Here is a 12342-nt window from a genome sequence, read left to right on the forward strand (position 1 = left end):
TATTTTATTTACAAAAAAATTTCTCAGGTTCAAAAAAACATTCAGTGAACTGAAAAACTGTGGTCGGTAATATAGGTATTTAGCTGTGTCACATGCCCTTAATTGGTTCAGAGTTAATTTAAGAAAAAGTGAAGAGCTCTGTGGTACATAATGTACGAAGAAAACGAGTTAACCAGGCCCTCTCAACTCTAATGGGTGAATATGAAGAATTATGATTATTATTTCAAGAATAGTACAAGTTGCGGCCAACTGTTGGCGCTGCGTTGCGGCACAGGTGATTGAATTTGAAGGTTTGAAATTTCACAATGTTAAACGGTGCCAAACTATATATTTTATTTCCGAAGGACGGAAAGCCGGGTATGTTGTAGTTAGAAGCGGTGTCAAATCCCCTCTTGACGAAAATAACCTACAGAGAAATCCATGAAAGCGGTTATCGTGTATGCTTTCTGCGTTTTCGGGCGAAGGATTATTTACGCGGTCCGCGAAATTTGTCCAAAACAAAAATAGTACCTTGCGTGTTGTTGCCTGAAAAAGAGCTGAATGATCTTCCTGGGGATGCTCCGGTTGAGCTAGCCCGTGATGTTGACGCTAATTTTAATACATTTACATTTAATCATGTTACGTGTGTGCTATTATATGAATTGTAAATATGTTTTAAATCTTAAAATTCAATATAATGGTCAATAAAATGAATAGATAAAGTGAAAAATGCATGAAGATATATTAAAAGTAATTTTTTATACTTAATATATATATATATATATATCTTTACATATCTTTCTCACTTTGTTTATCCAATTTATTGATAAATATATTCAATTTTAACATTTTTCACTTATATACAATTTATATATGGCACACATACGTCACATATTCATACTTTTAGTTCAAGTTGCGGCCAACTGTTGGCGCTGTGCTTCTTCATATTTCTACCATTGAGTTGATAGGGCCTGGAGTTAACTAACCAAAAGACATGAAGGCGAAGCAAAGCTAGCGGGTCGTGCAGTGACTGTGTGTGATGTTGGCCCTCAGTCCCTGAAGTTGGGAGCTTGCTCTCATCGATTTAAACGACCTCTGTCAGTACATAATATGCGCAGTGGGTAACGCATCAAGCATTTGAATAAATTTGCGCAACAAAACTTTTAAAAAAACTTTCTTACGTCTCATTAATAAAGTCATAACCGATAAAGACATGATTATTGGTGTTTTGTTTCTACATTCATATTATTTACAGATACGTAGATAAATGACCTACTTTTTCCATATAATATTCTGAAAAATTGTCATTAACCTTTTTATTACAGAAATCACGGTGTTTCTTTTGCACATGGCAGCTGCTTCTTGAAAAATTGAAACTTCACGTTTTCAGCTAAACAACGTGAGATATGAAATAGAAGTGTAGACCTGAAGAACAAATGGTTACTTTCAATATTTCCTACGAAAACGCTTTTCTTTAACAGGAAAATATTAAAATTATAATGTTAATTATTGCAGATATATTGTAAAATAATGCAACAAATGAAAATAGTTATTTAAAAAAAAAATTAATATTGAATTAAAGACTGCAATACTATATTATTATCGTAAGAGAAATTAACAGTAATTATAATGAGGAATAAGCCAGTGCCAATTTTGAGAAAATTTTCATACAGATGCCTATACTGTATACAAAATACATAATACTGATGCAATAAACAATCGTTGTTGTATCATTTATTAAAGTATTCTATAATTACATATAAAAAATAAAGTGTTAAGCGCAAGTATTGTAATGAGAATTTGTTCCTTTTGGCCGATCGAATGTTTAGTTGATTAGTTTATTTTTTATTTTGAACTAAAAAAATTAACAATGTATTAAAAAGATAAGGTCTCGACAAATTTGTAATATTTTCAAGTAGGCTTCTGTATATCATTATGATATGCTTGGATACCTCCTACATTCAATAAATGTTTTACATGCCAAGAATTACATTTCAACTAACCAGGGTGTCATATAATTTCACATTTTACCTTTTATTTTATATGTCATTATTTTAAATTTTACGTTATATGCCACAGCTGACTCAGAAATCTAAAGTGGAAGAGAACCTAAATCTTATAGATTTTTAAATTATTCAAAATATGTAGATCTTCGTTAATATTAAAATTTAAAGAAAATTAAAGCGTAAAACAACGTTTAATTTAAAGTTATATATAAGGTATATGAAATATTTGTACTGATATATTAATTTTTGAAATTGATAAAGTTTATATTTACATCCTACTTCGAGCAATACAGACGCAATCATTCTTTCTTTATATAATTTCTCCTTATACCAAATTGATAGAATATCAATAAAAATATTAATTCCACCATACTTCACGGGTGAATTTGTCTAAATGTAAGTCAGCTTTAGCATGTGACGCGAATTTGGAAATAATACATGCATAAATTGAAAAATGAAATTTAAAATTATACATTGGTTAACTTAATTATCGAAAGTCCAAGATTTTCTTTTAATGCTATTCTTCCGCTTTCTCTGAAAAATAAATAGAACTTACATTCCAGTGCAAAGGCCTCAAGGATAGTCTATATAGGCCAGACTGGTTAAATGAGTATGCTACAATCGGAAGCCCGTATATCTCATGGCCTACGAATCGTATTACCTTCACTGCAAGGACTCTTCTCCCGCACTCTAATCGTCGATCAAGCCTGCTTGACACCAAGTCTCCTCTTATTTTTCAGTCACTAATTAACTCTCGGCGGGATTCCATCGCGAACTTAAACTGATATCAGAACTCAGTCCTTCGCAATAAAATTTGCCTTTTCACAAGTTCCAAAATATCCATGTATCGACACTCCAGAATTCCCCATTAGACACAATCAATCCTGATCGTTATTCGATTTTACAAAAAAACTTCGCTACTGATCGACTTGCCTTCAATTGCATAAAGAGGCTCCAAAGGGAAGAAACTTAGCGTCTCGTTGGTTCGAAAGTAAGAGACTTCCACGTTCTCGTGGGCGATCTTCATGGGGAGTCGTGTTAACTTAAGTGAAAAAACCTGCAAGAGTTCTATTTCGAAGAAACAACATCTTGCGTGGTCCGCACAAGGTAGACCACTCGGAAGCACATTGCACGTTGAGTGAACGTCCAAAGTGGATCAGTGAGTTGATCAACTCTTTCCAAATTTTTCAAGTTCGTTAATCAGTGCAGATTTTATTTTCTGATTGTTTTTCAAAGTAATGCATTCTTCTTAAATTTGTTGCCGCTGAAGACATTATTAGAAAGTTCGATGATTCATTAGGGTGATATTTGAACACTTATGAAATTAAAAAAATCAGTGCGCAACCGGATCTTTGCATCAAGGGGGCAAGGCTGACTTTCGGATTGAACTGTCCTGTGTCAACGGCCCTAGTTTTATAACAAAAGTATTCAAATATACCATAACTTCTCAAGAGGTTTTAGTGATAGGAAAATACAATATTCCGTAATATATTTGCATCTAGAGAATAGAACTAACTTTCGACTGGAACTGCTTGGTACCTACTTCTTTAATCTTAATTTTTAAGTCGATTTTATAGAATGAAATCTATCACAAATTTTCAAGAATTTTTTAAGCAGAAGAAAAGAAATCTATCTAGAATATAGGACTAGCTATGTGCCTAATTTTGCAATCTGAAAGACTAAAATCAACTTTTCAAGAATTTCTATTAAAAAACCATTTTTAACATTCAAACTGTGAATTTAAAGACTAAAAAATAATCTACCGAAGGCGCAAAGTACGGTATATAAATACACGAGACTGGCCTTCGAATGTAAGTTCATACTCGATAAACAGTGACCGGAAAGGGTAAACCGGATGTTGTTTATCGGCAAGATTATTCAAGGCATAGTCGAAGTATATTGCAGTGACGAGTTAACAGGTCGAGAGAAGACTTGATCTTAAAGTGGACGTGAGAAATCTATCCGAGATTGAGATTTTTACTTCTAAAAAGAAGTAATAAAATTGGAAAAGATAGAGTGGAGTTTTGTGGAAAAAGTAAGTTCTGTCCATTGTGTAACTTGGTGATAATTAACAATGGAGCATAAAGTGAGGTCGACCGAATGGGCTCTGCTGTTTCCCTTGAAGGCCGGACTTTTCGCGATGAAGACTTCCATATCTTCAAGAAGTGTTAGTCGAGAAAAGGAAAAAATCTCGAGAGAAAGGTACGTTCAGCCTAGAGTTAGAATTCGAAGGGGATCTTCACTATCAGATTTAGACAAGCTTGTACAGACGAATTCGACTCTACCCGATGTTGTGAGATCTACAGGAAAGGGATCAGAGTCTCTTCCTCATTCCCCGGCTTTGTCCAGAACAAATTTGCAATTGGGAAGCCCCCAGATTAGAGGAAGTATTGGAGATTTGATGAATCAAATGCAACCTGGTGGATCAACTTGGAGTGTTAGAAGTGAAACTTTAATTGCCAAGGTTGTACCGCTTAGTACTGTGACTCCCAAACAATATTCGCCGGTAGACAAGACTGATGAAGACGCGGTAGACGACTTTGTTGAGTACCCACGAGGCAGGGGACAATTGACTTGTGCACAGAGGACTGTGAGATTAAGTAAGCTGATCAAAAAGCAAAGGAGGCTGTCTAAAGTACTTAGTCCCCATGCTTTGCTCAAGGAAAACAAGGATTCAGCTCAAGGAGTAAGTTTCTTTGTGTTTTTAGTAAGGATTAAGAGAAACTTTTTTATCAAATGCAATGACCCCAGGTTGTCTTTAAGGTTAAAACAAAATATCAGATTTGAAACAAAGACACAAAATAATAGATGGACAATTTACTACATGAAATAAAAGGTAATGGGCGTGCTCTACAACGGTGCATTAAACGCCATTTACCATTAGGTTAATTCTGTGCTTAGATCATAGACATAGCAACAGGCGGGGACCAGGCATGTTATAGCGTGGTCAAAATAGCGAGTGGCGTGGTCTACCATCTTGAATTGATAAGCCGGAATTGCGAGAGAAACAGCAAACTGTTCTTCTCTCACTTACTCCCCTTATTCTTGCAAACCAACATGGTCGAATCCCCCTTGTAATTTATGATCAATCCCCGCGCCCAAGTTAGGAAGCATGTGGCCGGTCCCGTACTTTTTCGATGTCCATTAGGGTGGTCCAAAAATGTATTCCAAAATTTTTTTCACTCTAGAGGGCAAGAAACCCGCCCAAAGTTTTCATTCCTGGAGAAAGAAAATTCGTAACTTTTTTTTCAAAATTCGAATATTAACACGTACCACTGGGCACTTCAAAATCTCATTGAACTAACATGGAGAAATTTTGACTTTTCAAAAAATTGAAGTCATGTTCCAGGGTTTCATCGAAACGTGCAAAGTTTTTTAGGGATTTGAAAGGATTTTTTATGAAATAGAACTATACTGATAACATTCATTTGCAATCCACCTCCACCCTCCCCGCAGCGCCCCAAATATGAACAAAAAATAAAAACCACGTTTTTACGTATTATTGTTACTTTTTAGAAACTTTCGTCGACTTTTTCATTCAAATAATTTATAATAAATAATTTGAATATTTACCATGACTTTTTAAAACATTTTTAACTGTTTAAACAAATGAGAATTGTTGAAACAATTATTTATTTCCTAAATATAAATAAAAAAACCGTATTTTCTAAATAAAATGCAATATTTTTTCATTTTTTGGAGTAGCAAATTTTTCTAAACACATGATGTGATTATTTAAACAATTATTGCTTATTTTCAAAATGTCGAAAAACTGTTTCGATAACTAAAAAAATGAAATAAAATAGAAGACATACAATTATTTACGATTTTAAAAGTATTCTTGGAAAATTAATGATTTAAACACATTATATTGGTTTAAACAATTTAAAAGTGGTAAATTTATTCTTTCCATACACTATAGAGTCAGAAACATAATTGTATGTGTTCTATTTTATTTCATTTTTTAAGTTAATGAAAAAAACTGCTTCAGCAAATAAATATTGTTTAAAGAAATAGAAATTGATTAAACATTAAAAGAAATGTATCCAAATCATGTAATTATTTAACAAAACGTAGCATGGAATATTAATTTAAAAAGAAATTTGATATGTCTGACTCAATTTTTAGTAATTTTGAAAATAGACAATAAATAATTATCTAAATAAATACATAATGTTTTTCAAAAAATGTACTACTCCAATAAAAAATAATTACATTTCAATCAGAAAATACAATTTTTATTTTACATTTTTGGGAATGAATAATTGTTTAAATAATTTCCATTTGTTTGAACTTTTGAAAATTGTTTGAAAAGTCATGGTAAATATTCAAATTGTCCATCAGTAATTATTTGTATGAAAAAAGACGGAAATTGCTAAAAAGTAAGAATAATACGTAAAAATGTAGTTTTTTAGTTTTGGGTCATATTTGAGGTCATGCCGGGAGGGTGGGGGTGGGGGTGGGTTGGAAATAAAAGTTATAAGTATGTTTTTATTTTGTAGACACTCCTCTTAAGTCCCTAAAAAACTTTGTACGTTTCGATAAAACCCTGGAATATGAATTCAATTTTTCAAAAATTCACAATTTCCTCATTTTAATTAAATGAGATTTTGAAATGCCCGGTGGCACATGTTAATATTAGAATATCGAAAAAAAATTCCCATTAAGAAATTACGAATTTCTTAATGGGAAATTTTTAATAGATTAAATTCCTTCGTCTTTTTAAATGCTATACAGAAATTAATGGATAAAACTGATGTCTGTTTTATTGTTAACATTTGAATGCATTATTTACACTGATTTTATTGTTACACGATTTAAAATTAATGTTTACCCGAGTAAAAATGCTTCGACTTGAGTTCGACTTGAATTGCTCCCAATCAAGACATGCTGAAGTCGAAAAGGTCAACTTGAGCATGTCTCAGTTTTGAGAAGCGGAGCCAGACTTCAATTTATGTCTAACAGTTTAGGATATCCTTCTATAAAGTTACAATTTTAATTTTTTTGTTGAAAATTTGTAAGAGTTATACTCGTTTAGACCCACAGATTCTGAATTTTTTAATTAAAAATAACTAATTTAATAATTGCAAATTTTTCATTCTTCAATTTTAATCTCATTTATGAGCCGAAAAAGGTTCGTATTAAGGCAGCTTTAAGGCTTAATTTGAGACAAGAAAATGTTGTCTTAGCCAAGACAAGGCTTAACTTGAGACAAGTAAACGCCGTTTTACCTTTCGGGGCCATAAAATTAAGACGAAGGCTTGTGTCTCGACTCAGTTTTGAGATGCAGCCAGACATCGTTGTCTTGGAGATGAACCCAAGACATAACCAATTCGAACTCAAGTCGAAACATTTTTACTCCGGTAATTGTAGTCGAATAATTATAAGACAATTTTTCTATTAGTGTATGTATTACTTCTAAAGTAAAACACAATTCAGTACAATTTCCTCCAAATGGTATATTTTTCCGAACAAATTCTCTTCTTTAGAATTTTTGTGTCTAAAAAATTATTCTGTTTTGCGTAACCATTTACTTTGATCTCAAATATAATATTCTGACATAGGATGTTGACATTTAACCACCATTGTCATTTTGATAAACAATATTTTCAAGCAGATTCAGTTATTCGGCATTTTTGAACGTAGAAAGCCTAAAGATACCCATTACTGTACAATTTTATCTTCTTCAATTTAAATAATAGAGATAATCACCCAACAAGAAATCGCATTGTCAGTTCTTAAAGGATGAAAATCACTGGGAATATGATGTAGTCTTTTTTTATGACACTAACATTATTTTTTGAGCAAGTAGTCAGTCGTCTGTTTTTTTTCTTTTTTAGTATCGTTAATTTAAAATATTAACTAAAAAAACTAAAAAAAGTTAATAAATACCAAAACTAGTGCCCTTATTCTGTTATCATACACACATACACATACACACACACACACGAGGGCGCGCGCGCACGTAGGTCTTCTGACCCAAAATTGTTCAAAATTCACTCAAATTTAACTCAAAACCAACATACGAGATTGGTACTTTTCCGAAAACGTGGAAAAATGATAACAGTACCCATTGGATTCTCTACGAAACCCTTACACGAAGACGGTTGCCTCTCGCTTAACGACCTGTTTTTTAGATTTATTTTTCAGTATCATTTTATCTCATTCTTATGGAGAAATTCGCTCGAGTGGAATAAAAAAAGCTCTCGAGAAAGGAAGAGATTGCTCCTTTCTTTTATATTTTTTCTTTTCTTGCAAGAAAGACACAACGAAACAGAAACTAGGAGATGAATTTTTGCAGTAAGAAGATGTCATTAAGAGGCATTCAAAAGTGTCTCTAACTCAGAGTGTGTAATTAGTATTGAAAATTTATACTTTGAGAAAATTTTGAACCTTGACAACTTTTATTTTACTAATACTGAAGTCAAGTCCGAGTGTTTCAGCAGCCTCCTCCGCTGCTTTGTACAGAAATGGTCCTTTGCCCACTTGCTCGTGATTCCTGACCATTTTAAGAAGAGGGTCTCTTCCATTAGCAACTCTATGTGCTGTACCCAGAATAATCCTGTTGTGAAGACTTTCAAGACTCAATATTCCGCGACCCCCTTGACGGCGTGAGATGTACAGTCGCGGAACAGAAGACTTAAGATCTTAAAGGTTCATCCGCAAATAGTTAGGTGCATAGAGAGATTGATGCCTCTTTGGAAAACCAGATATACTATCTCATCTGGACAAAATCGTGTATCATCTAACAAGGACACCTTTCAAAGAGGTGTCTTTCAGGGCAACACCATGAGCTCACTCCTCTTTTGCCTTACATTATTGCCACTATCTCTAGCGCTTTGCCATACCGACGGCTACTTGTGCGGCAAACCTAGAGATCGAAAGTACAAGGTCACTCATGTATTTTACATGGACGATCTTAATATCTATGCTAAAAACAAAGAGCAACTACATCTAGCTCTAGGGATTGTCGAACAATATACTAAGAAAATTAGAATGGAATTTGGGTTAGACAAATGCGCCGAGGTTTATTAGAAGCCAGGGAAACTTCATGGCATCCCTGAAGATCCTGAGCTCGTTGATAGAAGCGCTATACGACACCTTTGCGCTCAAGAGACTTATACATACCTGGGCATGCCACAGAGCCGCATTCAGGATGTGACATCTATAAAGGATACTTGCTTGCCATCCCGGTAGGAATCTTTTCATTTGGAGTAGTTCCATGGACGAAGAACGAGTTCAGATCCCTTAATATTGGGACGAGAAAGGTTATACACATGAACAAAAGCATGCATCTTAAGTCTTCCGTTCCGCGACTATACATATCACGTCATCAAGGTGGTCGCGGAATATTGAGTATTGAATGTCTTCACAACAGGATTATTCTGGGTGCAGCACATAGAGCTGCAAATAGAAGGGACCCTCTTCTTAAAATGGTCAGGAATCACGAGGAAGTGCGCAAAGTAGCATTTCTGTACAAAGTAGCGGAGGAGGCTGCTGAAACACTCGGACTTAACTTCAGTATTAGGGGTGAGCAAAATGCATCAAACCTTATCTATCTTGAGTAATCACTCCTGAAAGCCCGGGTTAAGAAAGCACAAGTGAAAAACTTTCGTGAACAGCTCCTCGATAAGAGGATGCGCGATATCTTCCACAGAAATGTGAAGGATCATTCAATGTCTTGTGAGCTAACATTTGCTTTTCTTAAATCGCCCGGATTGAAGTCTGGGACGGAGGGTTTCATTTTTGGATGCCAAGACGGTGTCATTTCCAACTTAACATACTGTCGCCACATTTGGAGCCAAGACATTCCTGATGATAGCTGCAGGGTGTGTCATGCACACCTCGAGCATTTAGCTCACATACCAATTAGTTGTCCAACTCACGCGGGAACGACCTACATTCAAAGGCACAATGCGGCGCTAAGAGTGCGTTATTACCATCTGTGTCACTCTTACGGCATTAACCTTAATACCGCTCCTCTAAATGCTCCTAGGGAAATCGAGTCAATTGTCGAGAATGGGAAGTGCCGCATATACTGGAATTTTATATTCTCGACAATTGTTTCTGTTGCTCACTTGAGGCCTGACATGGTTCTTCTTGACTCCGAGAAGCGAACCATGTTCGTTATCGAATTTTCGGCGTATATATATATACATATATATACCTAGTTTAAATTAGTTTCTGCAAATACTTTTGCTAATTTTACGTTGTGACTAATCAAATCGAGTTTATGAAGTATTAAGGAAACGCTTTAATCTGTTTACATTAAAGAAACATGTATATGATGTAAAATCACGAACAAAATAGTCTTAACGAATAGTTTCAGAAACAAAACGCATCAACAATACGCTACTTTTTCTTCGAGTGTTGTATCATTCGCCATTTATTACTACATATATTCACCTATAGATTATAAGGAGGCGACATTATAGGAAAGCGGAACATAGTTGCTACACTTTTTTATCGTAAACTCTTGTTGGATTATTTTCTTTGGGAAAATTTAACATGTAGTACTTTTAATTTCAGAGGAGGTTAGGAAGACTCCATAAAGGTAGAAGAATATCGAATTTCAATAGTCGAAAATCGACATCTACCGGAATATCTGGTTGATTTTACCAGAAAATCTGGTTAAGTTTAACAGAACACCTGGTTATGTTGACCAGAACGTTGTATTCTTTAGCTACCAGAAAACTGTCTAGTAAATATTTCTGGTTAACCTTACCAGAATTTCTGGTTGCATTTCCCTGAATTTCAGGTAACATTACCCAGAAAATTGTCAACCATAAACTTCTTATGCGTTTAACCAGAATTGATAGTAAGGGCATATTTATCACTTTATTCTAGGTGAATTAACCAGAATTCTGGTTGATTCAACCAGAATTTTTTTGAGTGTGGTATTCAAATGACAAAAATGTCAACAACACAATTAACCTATTGCTGAACCTTTTATGACCTACTAGTAACGATTTATGAAGTTAAAAAAATGTTTTATTGCGTTTATATGAGAACAACTTTTTTGTTTTCTAAAATACAACAATACTATATCTAGTTTATTTGTTCGCATCTTCGATACGTATCGATCGACCTGCTGTTGAACCTTGTATGATCCACCAGTGCCAATTTATCAAGTTTTAAAAAAATTAGTAAATTCTGTTTAAATGGTAAAAAATTTGTCTCGTATTAGAAATACTTGAGTACAGTATCTTACATGTTTGTTCGCGTCTTCGAGATACGTCGATTGATCAATTGATTTTCCTACCAAAAGATCCTATGATCTGGAATATCGATTTATAAATTTGTTTGAATATATGTTTTATTTTGTTTATATAAGAAAAACTTTTTATATTGGAAAATATACAGTAATATTTACACTCAAAAAAATTCTGGTTGAATTAACCAGAATTCTGGTTAATTCAACTAGAATAGAGTGTTAAATATGCCCTTACTAAAAATTCTCGTTAAAGGTATCAGATGTTTCTGGTTGACAATTTTCTGGTTAATGTTACCAGAAATTCGGGTAAATATTACCAGAAGTTCTGGTAAGCTTAACCAGAAATATTATATATCATATAAATACATCCATAGAACTTCTCAGCGACATTTACTGTTTTTATGGTGGGTAGAAGTTTGGGCATTGTGAAATAAAATTAGATGAGGTGGGAATATTGATTTTTTGTTGGTTTCAAATCCAAGAATGTGTTGAAAATTTTGTTCTTTCGACTCAGATATTATGCTAGAAAAAATGAAGTATCGACCGACTAGTCTGTACGAGGTACTTGGGGGCACCTTGTTAAATTTGAAACACTCCACAGTCACAGCGGGAAGATACTCACGAGGCTTGAAATATTCATGATAATATCTATTACTAAAGGTGGCTGACCTGAATTGGCTTTTCAATGTTTCAAGTTTGGTATATTATGATTACTATCGAAGTCTTCACGAAAAACAATAATTAGAAAATATAAAATAAAAGTAGAATGAAACTACAAGTCTTTTATGTTCAAAGATGTCAATCCTCATAGATTGTTATTAGTCTGGTACTAAATCTACTTTCTCTTTTACTTACCGTAAATTAAATATTTTAAAAGTTGACTAAATGAACAATTTTTACTCATTTACAAAATAATAACTAAATATTAACAATTTTCAGATTTTAAAAATGATTAGCATATAGACATAATCAATTATTTTCAAATATGAGTTCCAGGGATTCCAATCAATTCTCGATTCCAATCCAAATTTTCACGAGCAAGATGTGTGTTTTTTTGTATTTTTTTTAAACGGTTTCAATACCGCCTTCATGCTTACAATTGCGCAAATACACTTATAATTTTATCGAAATTAGTGTTACTCA

The sequence above is a fragment of the Belonocnema kinseyi genome, chromosome 8 (assembly GCF_010883055.1).
Source record: "Belonocnema kinseyi isolate 2016_QV_RU_SX_M_011 chromosome 8, B_treatae_v1, whole genome shotgun sequence".
Lineage (NCBI taxonomy): Eukaryota > Metazoa > Arthropoda > Insecta > Hymenoptera > Cynipidae > Belonocnema > Belonocnema kinseyi.